The sequence below is a fragment of the Thunnus maccoyii genome, chromosome 13 (genome assembly GCF_910596095.1).
Source record: "Thunnus maccoyii chromosome 13, fThuMac1.1, whole genome shotgun sequence".
NCBI classification, from domain to species: domain Eukaryota; kingdom Metazoa; phylum Chordata; class Actinopteri; order Scombriformes; family Scombridae; genus Thunnus; species Thunnus maccoyii.
The window spans coordinates 3013863-3034184 of record NC_056545.1 but is presented as its reverse complement, the minus strand read 5'-3'; the positions used below and the strand labels follow the sequence as shown (position 1 = coordinate 3034184).

Below are 20322 nucleotides of genomic sequence, written 5' to 3'. Positions count from 1 at the left end.
TATGGTGGCCGTGAAACGCAAAAGACCGTCTCTACAGCCAGTGTTTGGTTTGTCTGTTTTGGGCTACTGTAGGAACATGGTGGTGCAACATGGTGGCCACCAGCGGGTAGCTCCCAGTCCGAGAGTGAAGCCAATGTGGAAGTCTTAAACCTGCATTCTTTCTAATGGCCAGCAGGGGGCGACTCCACCTGCTACAAAAAGAAGTCCGTCTATGAGAAAATGACCCAACTTCTCACTTGATTTATTACCTCAGTAAACACTTTCCTAATGGATTTATGGTCTCAATCGCTAGTATCAAGTCTTCTTCAATGCATCATGATGTTCATTTTATAAATTATGGTCCCATTTAAAGTAAAATAGATGATAAAACAGCGTATGCTTTAGGGCCTGGCTACGTTGTGATTGACAAGTTGCTACCACGCCGATAATGTTGATTACGTAACGTAACTATGGCATAACCCCAGAGTCACAGAGAATAGGCAGAGCTGCTGCTATTTCAGTGTGTTTTCAGTCCATGAAAGTTAATTGTAACATCTTGGTCGCCTAAAAGTCTTGTTCAGTGTTTATTTGTACTAAACAACCCTCTAAGGAATCAGCTGTTCAGTTTTTCCGGTGAGTACATTTTGTTTTAATGCTTTTAGGCCTGTTTTTCGCTGGCCTAAATTAGCATTAGCACTATCACCATGCTAACCAAGCTAGCAGCTAGCGTCATGGTCAGCTCCACCCTCTCGTCCAAATATGGTCACTTCTGGCTCCAAAAATCAAACATGGCGATGGTGAAATCCAAGATTGCGATGGTCAAATGACTAAACTCGGGGTTTCAAAATGGCAGTTCACAAACCAATGGGTGATGTCACGGTGACTACATCCATATTTTTTTACAGACTATGGGCGGCCACTGTGGAAGAGGACCCACTCCCTATGTAGATACAAAGGGCTCATTCTAAGGTAACAAACACAAAACGATTCTTATTTTCAGGTGATTATACACTAATTAAAACATACTTATGCATATCATAATCCATTTCTGTAAAGTCGATTCTGCTAGATGCCACTAAATTCTACACACTGGTCACAATTTTTCAAGTCTGTCCTAAAACAGTCAGGTGTCCATATGAACGCTGAAAGAGGTTTTCTTCACTGTAATCATTCCTCCTGTTCATACTGGCTGTTCAAATGCTTCAGTGTAAGTGATAGGGGCCAAAATCTGCAGCGTGTCCACACAGTCATTTTGTGCAAAAATGCATTTAAAAGTTGATATGAAACTTATATGACACTTCAGCAGTCTGAGTTATTCATATCAAGTGGATATCTGCCACATTTACAGTCTTTTTTAGCATCAAATTCCCTCTTTGTGTTTCCCTGTTGAGCTGTGGTGGAAGTATAGTAACAAAAGGAGGGACTTTGGCACTAAAAAGACTGTAACGCTGAGAGATATCTACTTGATTTGACTCATTTGGACAACTGAAGCTTCATATTAGAATCAGATAAACTTTAAAATATATTTTTGCACAGAAGGCGGCTTGTGGATTTTGGTCCCCATCACTGACATTGTAAGGGCATCATGAAGGTGGTCAGTAAGAACTAATGGTCAGTATGAACAGGAGGAATGATTACAGCAGGAAAACCCTGTTTCAATGTTCATTTGGGGTCCTTGCTGTTGTTTTAAGAAAGACTTGCATCTGAAAATGAGTTGACACTATGAGAGCAGTGAGAGTGAACCAAAACAGTAAAGTTGCGTGCTGGACAGCTAAACAATGAGCTGAAACTTACAAGTGGAATTGTAAAAACATACAGTATAATAATACAGTATAATAATCAGCATGAACATGGCACCAGGACAGACCTTGACTACACTGAGCCATCTGATTCAATGTTAATATCACAAGTATAACACAGGTTAAAGGTGTCCCATAGTGGAGGTCACTACAGGTGCAGAGACATGGAAATGACTATAGGGGCTAGCTGTGAGCTACCATAAGCTATTCACACTTTTGTGATTTTACTGTTGACAGTTGACTGTGATTGCAGAGACAGCAGCTACATGTTTGTTTGCTTTTTAGACTGATTGCTGAGGCGGCAACTGGTTGAGGAAGTCTACATCACTCTTCATACATCATACTGATACTGCAACAACTACTATTAATGTAAAACTACTCCTGCAGAAGCTAGTTCTAGTATAAATACTGCCTTTAGATCACCACAAATACTGCTATTGTTACCATATATCACTGTTATTCCTGCTACTACCACTATGAATTCTTTTTTTTTTGTAGTGAAACCTCCACTTCAGCCACATCCAGTAGTAGGGGGGAACAGACTCAGTTGTAATACAGGTGAGTTTGCAATGCATGTGCTGTTTCCACACCTGATTGTATTTAAAACACTAGCTCCTGTAGCACGTTGGGTTTTATCACTGTGTTTTTAATGCATGTTAAAACTGAATCCACCCATGAGTTAAAATTAAATTTTCTTTGGACAGTATTTGAGAACTTTCATAACGAAATGAAGATCATTTACACACAAAACCTAAACACTTAACAATTCTGATTTTAAAAATGCTATCATCAAATAATTTCTCACTTGCTTCTTTAACATTTTTCACATAGAGAGGACTTGTTTGTAAATGTAAAGGCTGTCTATTGACTTATTGACTGACTTGTAGTGACCTATAGAGCTTTGCATGGTCAGTCAGGCATCTGCTTAGAGAGATACCGCACCCTATATCATCTTTAGTCTTCTAACCAACACTTTTTGGTTGTACCTCTCTCCAGGCTCCAGGATCCAGGCTTTAAACCAAAGGAGACTGTGCCTTTGAAGTTTTGGCTTTCTAAACTTCGGAGCTCTCTCACTTTGGACTTAAGATCTGAGGACACCTTCAAAAAGCAGCTCAACACCCAACCAGTTGAGACTTACTTTTGTTTAGTTTGATTTATTTCTACCTCTATTTTCTCTATCTCTTGCTTTTGTCTTTTTTTGTAAAACACTATTAACACTACTAACACTAAAAGTCTGACCTAGAAAGGTAAATAAACTTTACTAACAAATGTATATTTTCTCAAAAATTCTGAAATTATAAAACATGCTTCAACTGACCAACCGATCATCTAGCACGACTTAGCAATCATACAGTAAGTTATAAATCTGCAAGCTACCCACAAAGTCCATAGCAACCACTTTGAATCATCTGGCAATAATCTACAAACACCCTAGCAACTGTTAAAATGTTAGTTTTTCAAATACTTCCAGCTGTTTACATCTTGCTCACACATTTTCTCCAGGACATAAATGGTCTTGTTAATATTCTTGTGATTAAAAAAGCTAAAGGAAAGTATTAATATTTGCATATCTTTCAACACAGGAGTGCATTAGGGATAAATAATCAGCCATGATGCACACACTCAAGTGTTCAGAGTGAGGATTAAGCAAAGATTTAAGAAACTCTTCCAGTAAAGTGAGCAGGCTTCTGCTGTTTTCTTCACTGACTTTAGAGTCACCTTGGCTAACAGCTGCAGCAGAAAAGCTCACCCAGCTGTCTGTCCCCTGTCATGCATGCACCTACAGCTGCGGACATAGTGCAGGCATTAGACGTGGAGACAAAAATCCTGTGGTTGCAGAACATTTACAGCCCACTATAGACTTACCAGAAAGTACCTCCAAATGTGGGGCACTCATGTTATGAAACTGTGACTGTGATTGACTCGTCTTCAGTAAAAAAAGGCGTGTACACTGTGACCTCCAGTGACTTCATCACCCAACTGCAAAACCACCAATAAAAACAAAAGTATCTCTACTCAAGCATTATCTGTTGCCTCTTACATACTTCACTCTATAACTATGTATATGTATTCATTTTACTTAGTCTAAACAAAATCAGTATCAGGCAATCTTTTTCATCCATGCCTTGAATCAATATAGAATACATTTAATGAAATCATAAAAGTTTGATTTGACAATAAATTATATTGAAGACAGCCATTATTCATTGATCCATGAATTTCATCAAAGTTACTTGAAAGAAAAAGGGACATGAAATAAAGTATTTATTAATAATCATTATATCTACAGTCAATCATACACATGTTATTTTCTTGCCACAAGCTTGCAAACTATTGTACTTTTGGACTTTTTCCAAGCTGCTGAATCTTCCTTTTAAACCTTCTCGTATCATTGCTATTTTTGGAATCAGCTGAAAACTCCCAGGCCTTACAGCAATGAAGACTGATGCCTTAGCTTTTGGTTGTAGCTTGGATTGGAAATACTGTGACCCTCATTCTCTTTTGTGGTTCAAGGATCTCCTTTCCTTTTTATACTTAGAAAAAAAATCAAATACACTTTAAGAGGATTGACAGCACAATATCATAAAAGATCGGACCTCCTTGCCTTCATTTGGCATTCAGGATGGTGACCAAACATGATATTGACAACTGTGGTATTTCTTTTTTTGAAATATATCCTTTACTTCATTTTCAGTTATGTGCCATACATGCATATTGCCTTCTTGGATTGTTTCATTTGAAATTTTTTTAGAAACCTGAGTAGTCCAGTATTTCTCGACAAAAAGGCAAAAACTAGAGAGAAATTGTCAAAAAATAAACATCATTGTGTGTTGAGCATGGAAGTTCATTCTACTTCGCTGATGAAGACTGTGAGATTCGGCTGAAAGTTCCAAAAAAGCCAGTAAATCAAGCTTCGTGTTGAGATTATTTTGTTTCTTGATTATGTACTACTGTAGATTTTGACCAATATGAATCATAACTAAATCAGCCTTTTGTCAACTTGAAATAAACCTAGTATGGACTTCATGCTGAAAAGCAGCAGCAGCTATACACACATGTGTAAAAGTGTATCTTGCACCTCATCAGGGAATATTTGGTTTGGATTTGAGCCAGTTTTTCTCTCCACTCTGGAGGAAACCATCTCTTACATGAAATCTATCTACCTCTTACTCATGAGACATGACTCTAACCAGGCTCTTCCTGAAACAGGCTTTTCCCAACTGTTGGCCCACAAATTTTCTCCTTTGTTAATACCAGTAGCTCACTATCCACTGGCTCTTTCCTCCTTAGTCTGCAGCATGCCCTAGTTACCCCCGTTACTGAAGAATCTAAGCTCAGACTCTCTTTGATGTATAAAACTGGCACCAGTGAACATGTCAGAGATACTTTGCCTTATTGATTACATTTATCATATTTAACATATACAACATTTTCAATGTGGGCCAAAACATCTGTTATTAAACACTTCCTCTTAGTTGTGGTCTCCCTTCCACACTAAGATAGCATTTTTCAAACGTATAAACTGAGCTTTTCAGCATTCTCTCCAAAAGGAATCTTATAACACAATTCACACTTTGTAGTTTGGGCAATGAGAACAAAGCTTTTACAAAGTAATGACATCCCTGCTAAGACACAGTCAGGTGTAGCAGAAATGTTAAGAAGTCACTCTAATTCTCTCTCTGATCAGTCATTTTGAACGCCAAAATAGCCAATTACACAATACAGCCGTTGTCTTTAATCTGTAGTGATGTTTATGCAGTCAGGTGACTTTTCAGTGTAAAATAGTGATTTGATTAGTTGTCTCACTGTATTGTCAAGACTGGGTTTATGAGTCACCACTATATATTTGTCCAGTTTTCTGTTACAGAAACAGAAGATATGTCGAAGAGAACTCTTACATTGCCCTTCAGCTTTTTTGGAATATGAAGGAGGCAACAGAAGGCAGGTTAAACCTGCGAAGACCAAGGTGAGTATCCAGGCTGTGTTTGTCCCACTTCTTGCCTGATTATGGCTGCAATGCACATTTATTGTTTGCCAGCCCCACTGGATGCTGCCATCCAAAACAGGAAAGACTAGTATATTGTTTTTCTGTTTAATTATGGGTGCAGTGTTCAGATTTATCCCTTTTAATGTGCACATTACCTTAATTATTCCTTTGACACTGTTAATCACAATATTTTACTAAGTTAGTTGGATAAATTGCTTGACATCAAGTACTCATCTCCTCTCAAAATGTTTTGCTAGAACATTTTCTGTAGTTGATGAGGCTTCTTGTTTTAACGCTCCCCTTACTTGTGGTGTCCCACAGGGCTCCATACTAAGCCCCGGTATTGTTTCAATCAACATGTTTCCTCTAGGTCATGCCCTTCATGAACGTAGCATTATCATTAATTTTGGTAACATGATAACACATTTTCACTGCTATTCAGATGACACCCAGCTGTGTATCCTTGCTAAACCAAATGAATGGTATCTAATAAGAGTCCTGATCATAATTTGAGTACATTTTTGACCCCAATCATACTTCCACAAATCTAATAACTGAGAGAGTTTAATACTGTTTTCCTCAAGTTCATTTTCAAAAATTAGTTGTGTCTAGCTCACACTGAAAAGGTCATCCTGCCTTTGTCTTTGTCTCTTGACTTAATTTTTTTTGCTTTATACTAACTCACAGTAGAGACCTTCATGATTTTACTGATAACCCTTAAAACCTTACCTGGCAGAGCCTTTGTGTTTAGCTTATTTTCAGTTGTCTCCCTTTTTTTCCCTTCAGTTTAGAGTGCTCAGTTCCCTCTGCACTGCAGTCATTTCACTGCTAACTCTACTGTTGTCATGGGAAGGGTGTGGACAGGCATGTGCTATGTCCGTGACAGATGGTATCGCCAGCCATTTCTTTTCACCTGCCATTGGAGAGGGGCTTCACTAGGAGAGCATAATGAGCCGGAGGTTCATGTATGCCCTCTAGATCACACCCCCCTCTGTGCAGGTGTCCCGACCAATCATTCACTCTCATAACTCAACTTTGACTGGACTTTTGCAGTCAAAGCTCCTGAACTTTGGAACTTCTTGCCAGAAGACCTCAAGCATTTTAAGTAAATCTCCTCTTTTTCTGGTCCATTTCTTACCCTACTTTTTAAAAAAGAGTTTTAGCTTTTGAAACATTCTACATATGATCTACATTTTATTGTGCCTAGTTTAAAGCACTTTATGCCTTTCTGTGGGATTCAAGTAGGAAACAGAATTGGTGTCATTGTTACTGGCTGTGATGTTGCTGTAAAAATCTATATTTGACTCTTTAACTCATAGAAATGAAGGCTGGGCCACACAAATATCACTGACCCGCAGAAATTAAGTCTGTTTTATGTAAGAGTGGAAAGAAAGTCAGAGGCTCGTGTGAAAAAGTCTTTGAAGTGGGCAGAAATCCCAGACCCCATCTGAAATCCTTCTTTTCCCCTGTAATGGAGAGGAGAGGCAGAAAAAAAGATGAGTCCCCTCTGCCAAATCATTCTTCTACTGTACTTTAAATCAGCTGTGCCTCTTTGTTATATTCCTTTCTCTCAACCTTTTTTTTTCTGCTCCCTTTTAATCTTTATTCCAGCCATCTCTAGCGCTTTGTGAGTGGCTGGAAATCAAACAGAGGCAGCGGGAGCAGAAAGGGTATCAAATTTTAGATTTAACGGTCAGACTCCATTAAAATTCACACATGCCGTGTAAATGTACTCAGACTTGACAGAGAGATGATATTCACTTTCCTGTTAATTTATTGAGGTAAATTTTCCACAAACAAGATGAAATCTTACTGATCCAAGAGCAAGTGAACTCTGTGTGTTGCTCAGCTTTATATATTTTTTCTCTTTAATCTCTATATGACTTTCTGACTGTCTGATTATCCTTTTATGAAGCCCTGAAGCAAAAACTTTGTTGTCATGCCCTTATTATGGCGAAAACAGCAAACCAGCAAAATCATGATGTCCAAAAAAAGACAAGTATGTCAGCTTCATTTGAAGAAATGTAAAACTGCAGTTCAAGACGAGACAAATTCAAGTTTTGAAGACCATTACAGTATTCAATCAACTTCAACCTCATTATCTCATCTTTGCAACAGAGCAAATGGCCCTTATATACGAGTACTGAGCTTGTTTACACTAGATAGGAATTGAATTATGTATATGGAGCGATGTGAGTTAAACTGGAGATTGACTGACTGAGGAGATCAAAGAGACTTGACTGTAACGTGTTTTGAAGAATTTGTTTGAAAAATGAGGTTGAGTATATCATATGACATATTGCAAGTGTTAAAAAATGGAGCTTTTTACCCATTGTGGGATTAAGATTAATTACTGTATTTTGAAGAGTTGGTTGCAATGTTGTATATTTTTGGTAATTTATTTATTAGTTATGGCCTTTTTAATCTACCAGGAGTAAAAATTGTATTTTGCAGAAAGCATGTTGTTTTTCTAGTATTTATGTTGATTTATAAGTCACATAAATAATTGATGAACTATAAAGAAACAGGAAACAACCTCAGGCACAAACCTGACTTAATCACTTAAGTATTTCATCATTCCTCTGTACAATAATGATCAAAAATACATTAACCATGATGTAACTTTCAGTGGCTATATACAGTAGATGTCTGGAAAATGCCAATGTCAAACTCCACAAAACCAGTTTGTAACACAAACTTTCTGTTATAGATTTGTTGTGTCCGAGCCCAAACTGAGATGATGTTATCAGCAGGTGTTATTTTCTCAAAGCTTAAAAATCTTCCCCCAGAACCACAGATGACAATATAAAACATGAGTAGTACTAACCTAAAAACTGACCTTCATGTGTAAAATGGATGAAGTTTCCCTTTAACATTTTGATATATTGATGATGGTGTAAATGGTTTTTGTTCTTATTAAGACCGCTACTATTGCGTGAATCAGAATTACAGAAAATACGACCCTTTCTCAATGTAGTCTTCAGGGCAGGATTTCATGTTAAGTTTCATATGTGCAGTGCATCATGTGTATGAATACCACACAGCTATAATTGTAGAGGCAGTAAATGTCTTCCCCAAATCTGAAATGAAAATGGTGCTCTTGTGTGTAGGCCAACATAGAGGTAATCAACCACTGGCATAAAAAAATCTTTGAAGTAGTCAGGGCATTTTACACAAGTTCATCATCATCATCATCCATCTCTCTGCAGCCCACACACGGGTGGCTCTGCTCTCACAGATTGGGGGCAGAGTGTTTCACCACAGGGGTGCCAGACGAAGTCAAGGACTGATGGTTTGAACAGACTCTGTCAGGGGGAAGGGGTGGGAAAAGAACACCATTCACCAAAAAAATACCAGGGGGCTTCAAGGGCAAGAAAAATGAATTTTAAAAACTTGTATATGCTCACCAAGGAAAAACATTTATGTCTATAACGTCTTAAAGAAAATTACAGCAATCACACTGATAACCCTCCAAATGGAAACAGGAATATTGCCCTGTCGGAAACTACATCACTGGATAGAGGATTCTTGTGAGTCTTAACTACTTTTATTGCCTAAGAGGCAGTCCAGACTGAAAATAGCACTATGCTAAAAAATGCAAGAGGCTGTTTTGGAAGAGAGATATTGCTGCGGGTACCAGTGAGGAGATGAAACACCAACCAGGAAGTCCAGTTTTAGCAGTGGCTCCACAGGCTTCAAGCATGGTATCATTCAGCCGGAGACTGCGGGAAGTTGGTATTGGTCCAAGTACCAAGGTGCAGTACAGTGATCCTCTGCAGCCCCAATTAGATTAGCATCATTATAACAGAGACATCTATAAAACTGATGCCACTTAATTTTATTATGAATTTTCAAACCATGAATGTTGACAGAGCCCAGAAAAGCCTTTTTTATTTGCATGACATTATCTCAAAAAGTCTGTAGGACTGGGCGGAGCTGCTCTGGGCGGGGCCAAGAAGAGAATCATTAATGCACATGTGCGGTGAGTCGTATAATGCAGATTAGGGATTTCTGGCACAACTTCATCTACTTCCAAGGTGCATGGAGAAGGAAAGAAGTGTGCAGAGATCAAAACCTCAGCAACACTTGTAGTATAAAGAACAACTCTATTATGAGACCAATGCATTTCGGCTTGTAGCCTTATAAAGACCGCTGGTTTTTCTTTTCTATGCACCTTGGAAGTAGGTGAAGTTTTGCTGAAGTTTTGACCTCAGTGAGTCGCATAACGCAAACTTAGAAGAGAGAAGACTTTTGTCTTATGTTCTAGGTGAGTGACTTTCATTGGAATGAATGTGCGCCATCGTGGAGTCTGGGAAATATATAATGTGTTTATTAAGGTAAATGAAAAAATAATGTTCATTATTCAACAAAAATAATTCTATTTTGTTTTTATTTAGATGTTACTCATCTGGTAATTACCATTACAACAAACATAACTTACTAGAGGGAGTTATTCTACAGCAACCATTCATAGCAGATTCTGAATAAGTCAAGTCAAGTCAGTTTTCATTTATAAAGCCCACTATCACAAATCACAAATTCGCCTGAAGGGGCTTGCAAACAGTAAGAGTTCTGGGGAAATCTAAAAATAAAGTCATGTGCCTTCACCTCTCATTTGCAGTGGTGAAATTTGCAATGCTGGAGGCGTACTGGAATAATATGAAGTACCATTAGATATACTAGCCAGAATTTCTGATTAGATTATAGTTGGAGCATTGTGTTATGCAGCTGTGTATGTGCACATTTGTGTGTGTTTTTGAAAGGCTAAGGGCATAAATGGGTTAGCAGACCTCAGAATGTTTTGGGGGAGGGGTAACTGATTGTACCTCCTGCCATTGCTCAGATCCTGTGACAGGGTCTGCCCTGAAGGGGACTGTCATGTTACCGTTGACCTCTTGGAAAGATTGTTGCCATGGCCACAAGACACCTTAATGAACTAATGAATCACTGTGGCACACCTCGGCTCAGACACATCAGTGTCTCATTGAGGGCACAGAAGGAGGGAGGGAAGGGGCGGAGCAAGGGCTCCATTTAGACACAAAATAGGGTTTGGTTAAAGCCGTGCATGGGACCCAGGTGGCCGATTGCTCCCAAATGTAGTGAATCAAAATTTGGTCAGTGCAGCTCTTAATCACCAGCAGACAGCCACACTTCACATCCAGTCTTCTCTGATTACATTAACAAGACATGTAAGACTATCATCTATTTTCTACTCAAATAATGGAGAGACTGCAGTCACTTTTGTGTGCACTGTGCTACGGTATGTGGAAATTCTCCTGGACCTTGTAAGACATTTGTCCTATGTAAATTCTTTATTCCTGCATTAATCCTAACATTGCACATTAAAAAAAATAGTTCAACATTTTGAGAAATATGTTTCGTTTCTGGGAATGAGAGGATCGATATCAGTCTTATGTCTGTGTGTAAAGTACAGTCAGGAAGTGGTTAGCCTAGCTTAGCATAAACACTGGAAGCAGGGGGGAAAAGCTAGCCTGGCTCTGTCCAAAAATTTGGAAATAGCCGCCTAACAGCACCTACGAAGGAGGACCCAAAAATTCCAAGATTTGTTTAAAAAACACTGTAATTATTAATCTTTCAGCAGAATCTTTCTAATCCCCTTCAAAACACTTTCCATGAGGTGCGATACACTTGTCCCAGCACTTCTCCGTCTCAGCATAATCTTTTGTCATTGTGTCAAGAGCCTCCTGTGATTCTTCCTGGATTTCTTCCACGTCGGTGAAACTATTTCTTGGCAAACAACAGCTGCATGTCGTGTTGGTTTTTGGTATCGTTGTACCTACATATACCACCTACAGATACATATACCACAAATTCTTGTTTTACATGACATTACATTGCCGACAGATCTAGAGGTCTGGCCCTGACCCGTTTCTGAGTATATGAAAAATAAGTAGACCTTGTATGGGAGCAATGCTTTGGGAGACTCTCGAGGGACCACTACGACCCGCGAGATGGGGGTCACATGCCGAGTAAGCATTAGACCTAGCAAGACATTAGTCTACTTACTCAGGCTATTGAAAAATAGCCTACAGATGCCTTTCGCTGCCTCGGTGTGTTCACCAGGTCTGTGTAATTTGCATATTGAGATCTGATCACAGTGCAGGCAACACTGAGATTGAGATAACACGAAAAGCTTATTAATACCAGGTGTAAATGCAAAGACCCTTGATTAGATGTCATTATCCAGATAACAAATCCAGATAATGATTCCAGATACATATCAGGTGTAAATGGGGTGATAAGGATAGTATTATTGAACAGTGGGTAGGGTACATACAGTCTTTTGGCAGAGGAGGGATACAAAACAATGGGCCAAAAGAGGCTAAAAAAGCTACACAGGCTGCAGAATTGGATGTTGATTCTCAGCCAGGGACCTGTGTACACGTCATACCCATCTCTCTCTTCCATTTTTTCCTGTCTGCTTCTTCACTGCCTACTATCCATTAAAGGCAAATTTAAAAAAAACAAAAAAAACAACAAAAAAAACCCAGAGCTTTGATGATGTGCCTCTTGAATATTTACATGGAGTCAATAATCCCAGTATATTTTAATTCAGTCAAACAAGGATTTGAAATAAAGAGCAGGAACCTTCAGGCAGCTCTGATAAGGCAGCGTTAATCTCCCGCTCCTCAGCCTCATTATGACTGCAGCCCTTTCAGCTGTTTGCAGCTGCACAGACAAGAAATAACAGCTTTGCTACCCTTTTCTGGGGAGTTCTCCTTTACCCAAAGCCTGCACTGAAAATCTGAGCAACAAAATGTAAGTATCACCTTTAACAGACCTGATGAGAGACCTTTTAACTTTTCATACACTAATGTGAGATACTGTTTCTTGTTGTTGCATGGAAAGGCATGTCAGAGGGTCAAAATTGGCCCCTTGAAACTAGCTCCCTGTAACTTGAGTGACAACTCCAAGTGCAGTTGCTAACACCATTAACCTTAAACCATTCAATCATCCAATCACATAAAAAAGTCAAGTGTGTAGTTTTCCCAAAGGTGTTAACTATTGACAGTGTTCACAACTGCAACATTTTCACAATAAGGTGTAGGTCAATTTCAGGGTACGATTTTCCACCGTTTGTATGTTTTTATCCTGTGACTGTTTTAAGAAGCACATTCTTTTCTTATTAGACTTACTAGTACAACAGTGAACCCATTCTTAGTTTGTATATTTCATGTATTAGTGGTCTTTTTGAGAGCAAACACGTTCTCTTAAACCTCGGTTAACTGAAAGCAGTCCCACTTTTGTTCTTCTTGACGTTTATCATGAGTTTTAACTGAGGCCCAATTTTTTTTGTTTTTAAGCTGTTTTGCAAATGATTAGGTGTCCAACACTATTTTATTACCCCCCCACTGTTACCACCGCAGACAGCTGTGACACAGCAGCAGCCCTGTGGTTGCATTGTTCAGTGTGTTTTTTATAGTGTGACACGTCTTGCAGCTGCCAGCTTTATATTTACACTGTTTTGTTGAATTAAGTGTCTATTTGGTGTTTCAGTTATGGGGAGTGAGCAATAGCTAGCTGGAATGTATAATTACATGTACTTTGGTTTATTTCTCTTGCAAAAGATTTGCTAAATTTTGTGCTGCTAGCAGTTGGCCTTAAGAAACAGTGACAGCACAGTATCTGTGGGATTCGCATCCCTATTGGACAAATCTGCACCTCATAATTTATATCCAGTACTGATGTTCAGTGCTAATGCAAGAAGTCATGTGCCCTTAATGTTGGGATGTGGGACATCATCTGACTTTCACGCAGAAGACCAGAATTTGCTTCCTGTCACAAACCTGCAGTTAAAGTTTGCATCTTTATTCACTGCCATGATCTTTCCTTAACCTTTAAGGTCTCCTCCAGACATATAAAAATACTCTGCTTTGAGTAATAATTTGTGTCTGAAATGGTTTTTCCACAAAGAAAAAGTTAAATTACCTCATTAAAATCCCTAAAATGACATCTGTTCCTTCTTAAAAACTCAAGAATCTATGAATATGCAAACTTGACTTCTGGTCACAAGATGTTTCCTACTTCACTGATAAGTCCATTCTCAGTGTACCTGAGGCTTCAAGTTTCCACATCACATTTGCATACTAGATCGGGAAAGGCTCCAAACTAGTTGTGGTGTCACAAATTCTGCTTGTAGGTACACACTTTAAACTCAGATTGAAGACACGCACAGGAAATCTTTCCACTTTCAGCAGATGAATGTGAAAACATCCTTCTAGTGTCATTCTGCAGTGAAGCTCAAACATTTAACTGGAATCAGAAAAACTAATTTTTGACTGGAGGGGGACTTTAATTAACTGTTTTAGTTGCCTATCCTTAACCATAATCATACCTTGGTGTGTGTGGAGCAAGATAATTCAACAACAACTGACCACATTGCCATAATATTTTCTGTGTTAATCGTATTCACACAAAAGAGGAACCCTGATGTTTCTGGTGACCTTCTGACCTTTCCCGACCTAACCTCAGGACAAAACAATACTCACATGAAGTATGAAATTTTAATGGGTAGGTTGCTGTGAGATTTACTGAGCACATTTATCTTCCCTAGAGGATGAACCCTTTTCATTTTGGACACCCCAGGAGCTTAGGACAAAATGTCAACTGTGCATGCAAGATATCTTGCACATAATGTAATGGGAAGATGGCGGGAAGAAGCATGGGGTTTTGAGTCATGGCTCGGGTGTGACCAAGAGACCTGCAGTAGCTTAGACACTTCCTTTGGGTCTTACTGTGTTGATGCAGATCTGCTCATGTTACTGTTACTGCCACCATCTGCTGTGAGGCAACCACTTTTGGGTGGCATGTTCAGTAAGCTTATCTCCCTATCTCCCTTCTCTCTGTGCCCCTTGGTGCTGACTGTCAGGTTTTTTTTTCACAGGTCTGAGTTCTAAACCAAGAAGAAACTTGTGGGTGAGAAAGGCTCTGCTCGAGTCTGGAACATCTTTATGTTTGAGGTTTACTGTTGCTCTCTTGCCCTCTGCTGAGCAGCTGTTTGTAATGTCAGTGCCCTGGCAGGGGATACACTTACTGAGCTTCACCTCTTGAAAGATAGGTTCACATTTTTTTTAACACTCACTCTCCCCCGTGTCTCTGGAGATGCCCGTTGAAGAGTGCAACCTGCAGTGTGAAATAGAAAAACTGTTACATATTGTAATCCTAGTTCTCTGAATAACATAGGAGCCCTTTAACCCTGTGGCCCATGCACACCTGAAACAGTTCATGGGACTTATGACCCTGAATATTTTTATTCTATACTGTTTAAGGTCATTTTTGCAGTAATTACTTGGAACTTGATGCAATCTGTGCTGCATTTTCTTCATCACTCCCTGCTGTGCCCTGAACAAAAAGTATTGTAGGTCATCAATACGTGAGGTAACCAGTCCATCATCACCAACTTTCAGCATGCAAGGTGTTGTTTTTTATGTGCCCTCACTCTCTCTTGTGTTCTTTCTTTTCTTTCCATCCTAATTGTGTAGGACAGGAACAAATCCTCTGTTTCCAACACTGGTAAAAACACTGTAATGGTATAATGCTAGAAAGAGATGCATCATTTGGATGTATTCAGAGCCTGTGCTGCAAATGTGTGTACACTCACTGTAGCTTTGTTTTATTTACTTGTTCACGCCCCACCTCAGTGGGAAGCAAATGACGGATTTAAAAGGGAAATGGTAACCAGGGGAAACTAGAAATAGTAGTGGCCAGTGCTCACTAACCATGGCTGCAGTGAAAGTAACAATGACAGCTGAGGCAAAAGGAGGCTTTAGAAACCTTTTACTGAAAAAGATGGAAACAAAGGCAATAAACCACACGCTGGAAAGAAAAGCTTTTCAACAGCAGTGATGTGATATTTTAAACCTGTCACACAGTGGGGCTTTCTTTATTTCAGCCCACCAGCTTGTGTAATGCCCTGCAGTCCTTTGTTATTTCAGGATATTCAATGTTAGAAGTACCTGCTCAAATTTGTTTCTGCAGCGAGAATATAACCAACTTTACTTGACATAAAGTATTAGTCATAGAAGAAGGAATCGACCAACCAATCCATCCTCACAGATTCATAAACGTGTCTGTAACCCTGAACAGGGTCACAGGGTCATGCACTCTGTGTTGTTTCTGGGAATTTGGGGGTCTACCGACCCCAGGATGTGTTTACATTGTACAATCACACCTGAATTATTATTGTTGATTGTAATTTTTTTGACTAAATATCTTCAAATTACCCTGTGTTTATGCAAAGACTATCAAAATTGAATTACATTTTAATAACAGATTTTTTATTTGTGTCTGCCACACAAGGAACTACTCTCTGGAGACTGAAAACATGATCATGGTTATTAGTCTTTGGAGCTGTTTCTAAACAAACTAACTGCCTGTAATCCTCATAATGAAGGGACATCTCACCCAGTGCAATGGTGTGACTCCCTGATGATTTTTAAGTTTTTGGACATCAACACTTGACTACAGCACAGAGGAATACCATATCAGGCTTTGTTACAAACACAAGACTTGTAAGTAGGATGAGTTCATTGTTAGTTTGGCTCTGCACATGAGATTTGTTTACAAGAAAAATAACAAGAAAAATTGCCAGCCAAATTTTTTAATGGTGGTGTATCTTCCATTTTCTACCCGTTTGTATATTGCACCTAAAACTGAAAATGGTAATTGTTTATCATTTGCCCCAGAAATCGAATACGAAATACCACTGCCAAGGTTCTCAAAAGAACTAGAAAATTTGTTTTGGTCTCCTTGCACTGGATATTTTTGGCCTTATTGCTTGTTTTTTAAGGCACAGATAGGCCTTGCCCCACCCTGCATTGCTGACCTTTTCTCTCCCTGCTCTCCGGCTCATAGCCTGAGATCTGCTGACCAGTTGTTGTTGTTGTTAACTGTCCTCAGGTCCAGGCTGAGGACAGGGAGTGGTGGTGCATTTGCGGTCAGGGGTCCAAAACTTAGGAATAGCCCTCCACTGGAGATTTGACAAGTAACCTCAGTATTCTCTTTTAAATGTCTCCTAATCAGCTATTTTTATAGATTGGCTTTTAATTAATGTTGAATTGACTTTTCATGTTATGATTTTATCTTATTTTATTCACATTTTCTCTGGTAAATCTAATTATTTAGTATGTATTTTCTGTGCTCCTATGAGTGTTCATTTCTTCATTGTTTTATCCGCTCTTATGTCTGTAAAACACTTATTTGAATAAACCTACATAAAGATTATTATTATAATTCAAAAAGCCACTTTTTCATCAGGACAGTTTAGTTTTAGTTTTACAGTTGCAGCTCTTTCATAATTGTGTGTTTGCTCTTCCTGTGTTGTACAAGCAAAACCCAGATTGTTGCAAAAAATTCAGACAAAAGCCAATTTTAGAAATGCATGAAGTCATTGGCAGAAGTAAAATTGTATATATGAGACGCGTTGAATACAAGAATGATTACATGAAAAAAAAAAAGTCATTTACAACACTTCATCACAAAATGACAGCTGGAGTGCTCCATCCCAAATGCAAGTGTTTCCTCCTTTGCTCCATTGTGAACGTACATGTTCAGTGAACGTGCTGCACCTGACATGCTGACTGTGCACTGCGGGAGGCTATGGGGTGTTTATTCTGCACGGTGCAGGGTGATTGTATTCAATCAGACGGAGGACAAAATGTGTTGTGATTAATTTTCTCGTGGCTCGGACCAAATTGGCCATCTGGCTTACAAGAAGTGTGTGTGGGAGTGGGCCTATTGACCCACTTTACTGTTAAGGTGTTCATGCTTTGTCCCCTCGGGGATGAATATGTTTCCTATATGTGGGTCAAGGACTGTGTGGGATGCCCTTGTGTATGATGGTGCATGGTATACAAAATATATACTCCATTTAATTATATGGATGTATTAGGGATGTGCAGAGATCCCAGTATTTGTATTTGTATCTGTATTTGTTGAGGCAGCAAAATTATTTGTATCTGTATTTGTGTTTGAATAAAAGTGGAAAGAGGCTTAAAAATCCTGTTTTTGTTTTTATTACACTTTTAATTTTAGAAAATTATTATAATTACTGAGCTAAAACTTTACTCATTGCCTCATTGCAGCCAGACCTATCTATTTATACACCCATAGCACAGAGACAGCACACCAGATAACATGTAGGGAGGAACTTCAAAGGCGATTATTACTTTGCACTTTTCATTTATTGCCTATTTTTTTACAACCTAACTTTGTGGAAAGGAGAAGGGGAACAACAGTTCATGGAGAGTCCTTAAGAGCACTTTGCATGTGTCAGTAGCTCAGTTTTATCTCTGGGGAACACCCCCAACAAATAATTTTTTAAATATTTGTATGAAACAAATATTCGTATAAAACCCATTATTTGTGCTTTGCCGAATAATGTATTTGTATTCGGGCACTTCCCTAGGATGTATACAAAGGCTACAGGGTGTTTTAAATTGTCTACATATTCTGTGGAATATTGATTTGTCTTTGTTTTCAGCCATAAAATCAATTTGACAACTTTGGAAGGATTTTGCAAATATGTCATATGATTCTGATAGCTGCAAGGATGATTTGTGGTCACAGTCTTAATATCCAAGAGTAAGTGAATAGTACATGATGATCTACATATCTTCACATCTGAAGGATTACAAGGATCTTCAAAGGGTTTGTGGATATTTTACAACCACTTAGGCACATAGAAATCTCTCTCAAAATCTTTTGGATAACGTCTAACCTGCAGGTAAAACAAAGCTTTTTTTTCTGTGCTCCTAAAAGAATAGGTCAAACTTCTTTCTCAGAGTGAGATGAGGAAATCGATATGAATCAATATCATGTCTGCATGTGGCGTACGAAGCTGCAGTCAGGACATGGTTAGTTTAGCTTAAAATGAAAACTGGAAACAGCCAGACTGGCTCTGTCAAAAGTTCAACAATACACCTACCAACTCCTTCTTTGCTTTACATTTGGATCACTGGTTGTTCCTTCAAGCCTGTTGCCCGGAAGTTATTGATCTTTGATTCACTTTTTCTTCAACTAAAAACTATCTCAGTAATCTGATAATTCCTGTCCTTTGATAACATGGGAAAGGTTGTAGAGGTGTTTGGATCCTCTCTCTGAAACTACTGCTTAGACAGACACAACTCCTACACTTCCAGCTGGTCTAATATGCAGGTGTCAGACTTTATAAAAAGAGCATAGTACGATAATTTTCATCCCTGGTTTGGCATCAAGACTTTGTTTATAAATTAGAATTGTTTTTCTCTTTTAAAAACTAGTATGAATCACTTTGTAACGCAGGTTGGCCTGGCTGCAGAATAAACAATAGATCTTCTACCACCTCATGTGTATCTACTGTGGAGGAAAAAACTATATTATAGGTGTATTGTTGGAGAAAATACTCTATTATTATATTAATATTTTAATAATCATTAATCCAGTGTAGAAGTGTGATCAACTGATCAATTTTATCTTTAAGGAACATGATGCACTCTTGACCATGTCTATTGACCTTTATATGTCGTAACCACATTGTTCTGTTATTAAGTAAGATGTTTCACTCCTTGTTTGTGTAAGCGAAACGAATGTCTCATCTGTTAGGAAAGAAGAAGTAACAAAGGTTATCATGATACATGGTGACCCTGATTATGAGAAGTGATCATTGGAAAACCAGAACTTATGAAAGAACTGGAAGTCGTGCCAGATGGGTATGACACAATTATGGAATTATTATTAATAATCTTGCAGGAAACAGGTGTCTGCAGACAGAGAAGTGTGAGTGAGAACACAGGGTGCTTGTGTCAACGGATGTGTTGGATGGAGGCTGAAAGTATAAAGTTTTTGTATGAGCTGGTCAAGGGGCTCCTCTTGCTGCAGAGCTTGAGGAGCCTGTTTGCAAATGCTTTAGTAGTTTATTAAAGGAAGTTAGACTGCAGGAAAAATACTGTGTCTCTGGTATTTAATTGCCTTTGTCACCTAATTAGACAGGCGGACTTTTGAGCTGCAACGACACTATGAATCTACCTGTTGGCATCAGATCTTTGCTTCAGGGACCCTAAACTCTGGGATGATCCACAGACCTCAGAGTGAGCATATATTTCTTTAGTAAAAGAGAAAACGGTTCACAGTGAAGTCTTTTGGATTAACCAGAGTAACAGAGACACTTCTTTGTTTCTTGAAAGAGAAGTAGAGAAACTGTTGAATCCTTTAAAGTTAGTTTCCAAATTTGTATTGTGTTATTGTTTAATTAAAGCTTTCTAAAATCTTAATTTTATTAAATTGTATAAAAGTTCTGTAACCATAAAAATGTATCATAATAATAATAATTATTTAGTACTACTAGTAGTAGAAGTAGTAGCAGTATTACATACAGTATATTGCATGCAGGTGTACAGTATATGTGTTGTTACTTGTTTATGCCACGTAATTTAATTGACAGTGTGATCATATAAAATATGAAAATATTTAGAAATACAAATATAAAAATAAAGGAATACAATGATAAATATTTTATTGTTGTGCATTCCTGAGAGCAGGATTATATCTTATAATCAA

General features: G+C 38.5%; 1 long non-coding RNA gene across 4 annotated transcripts; it reads left to right on the top strand.

Moving 5' to 3' along the window:
* The first annotated feature begins 906 nt into the window (after positions 1-906).
* Positions 907-17722, top strand: LOC121909779. Of its 4 annotated transcripts, none has more exons than XR_006099515.1 (5): positions 907-948; positions 2277-2336; positions 2775-2904; positions 5634-5745; positions 16687-17722. It is a non-coding gene; the product is annotated as an uncharacterized LOC121909779 (long non-coding RNA). The 4 variants fall into 4 exon arrangements; XR_006099513.1 differs by lacking the exon at positions 16687-17722 and adding an exon at positions 6553-10073; XR_006099516.1 differs by lacking the exon at positions 16687-17722 and adding an exon at positions 6553-10073 and having other exon boundaries at positions 910-948; positions 2064-2336.
* The last annotated feature ends 2600 nt before the right edge of the window (positions 17723-20322 follow it).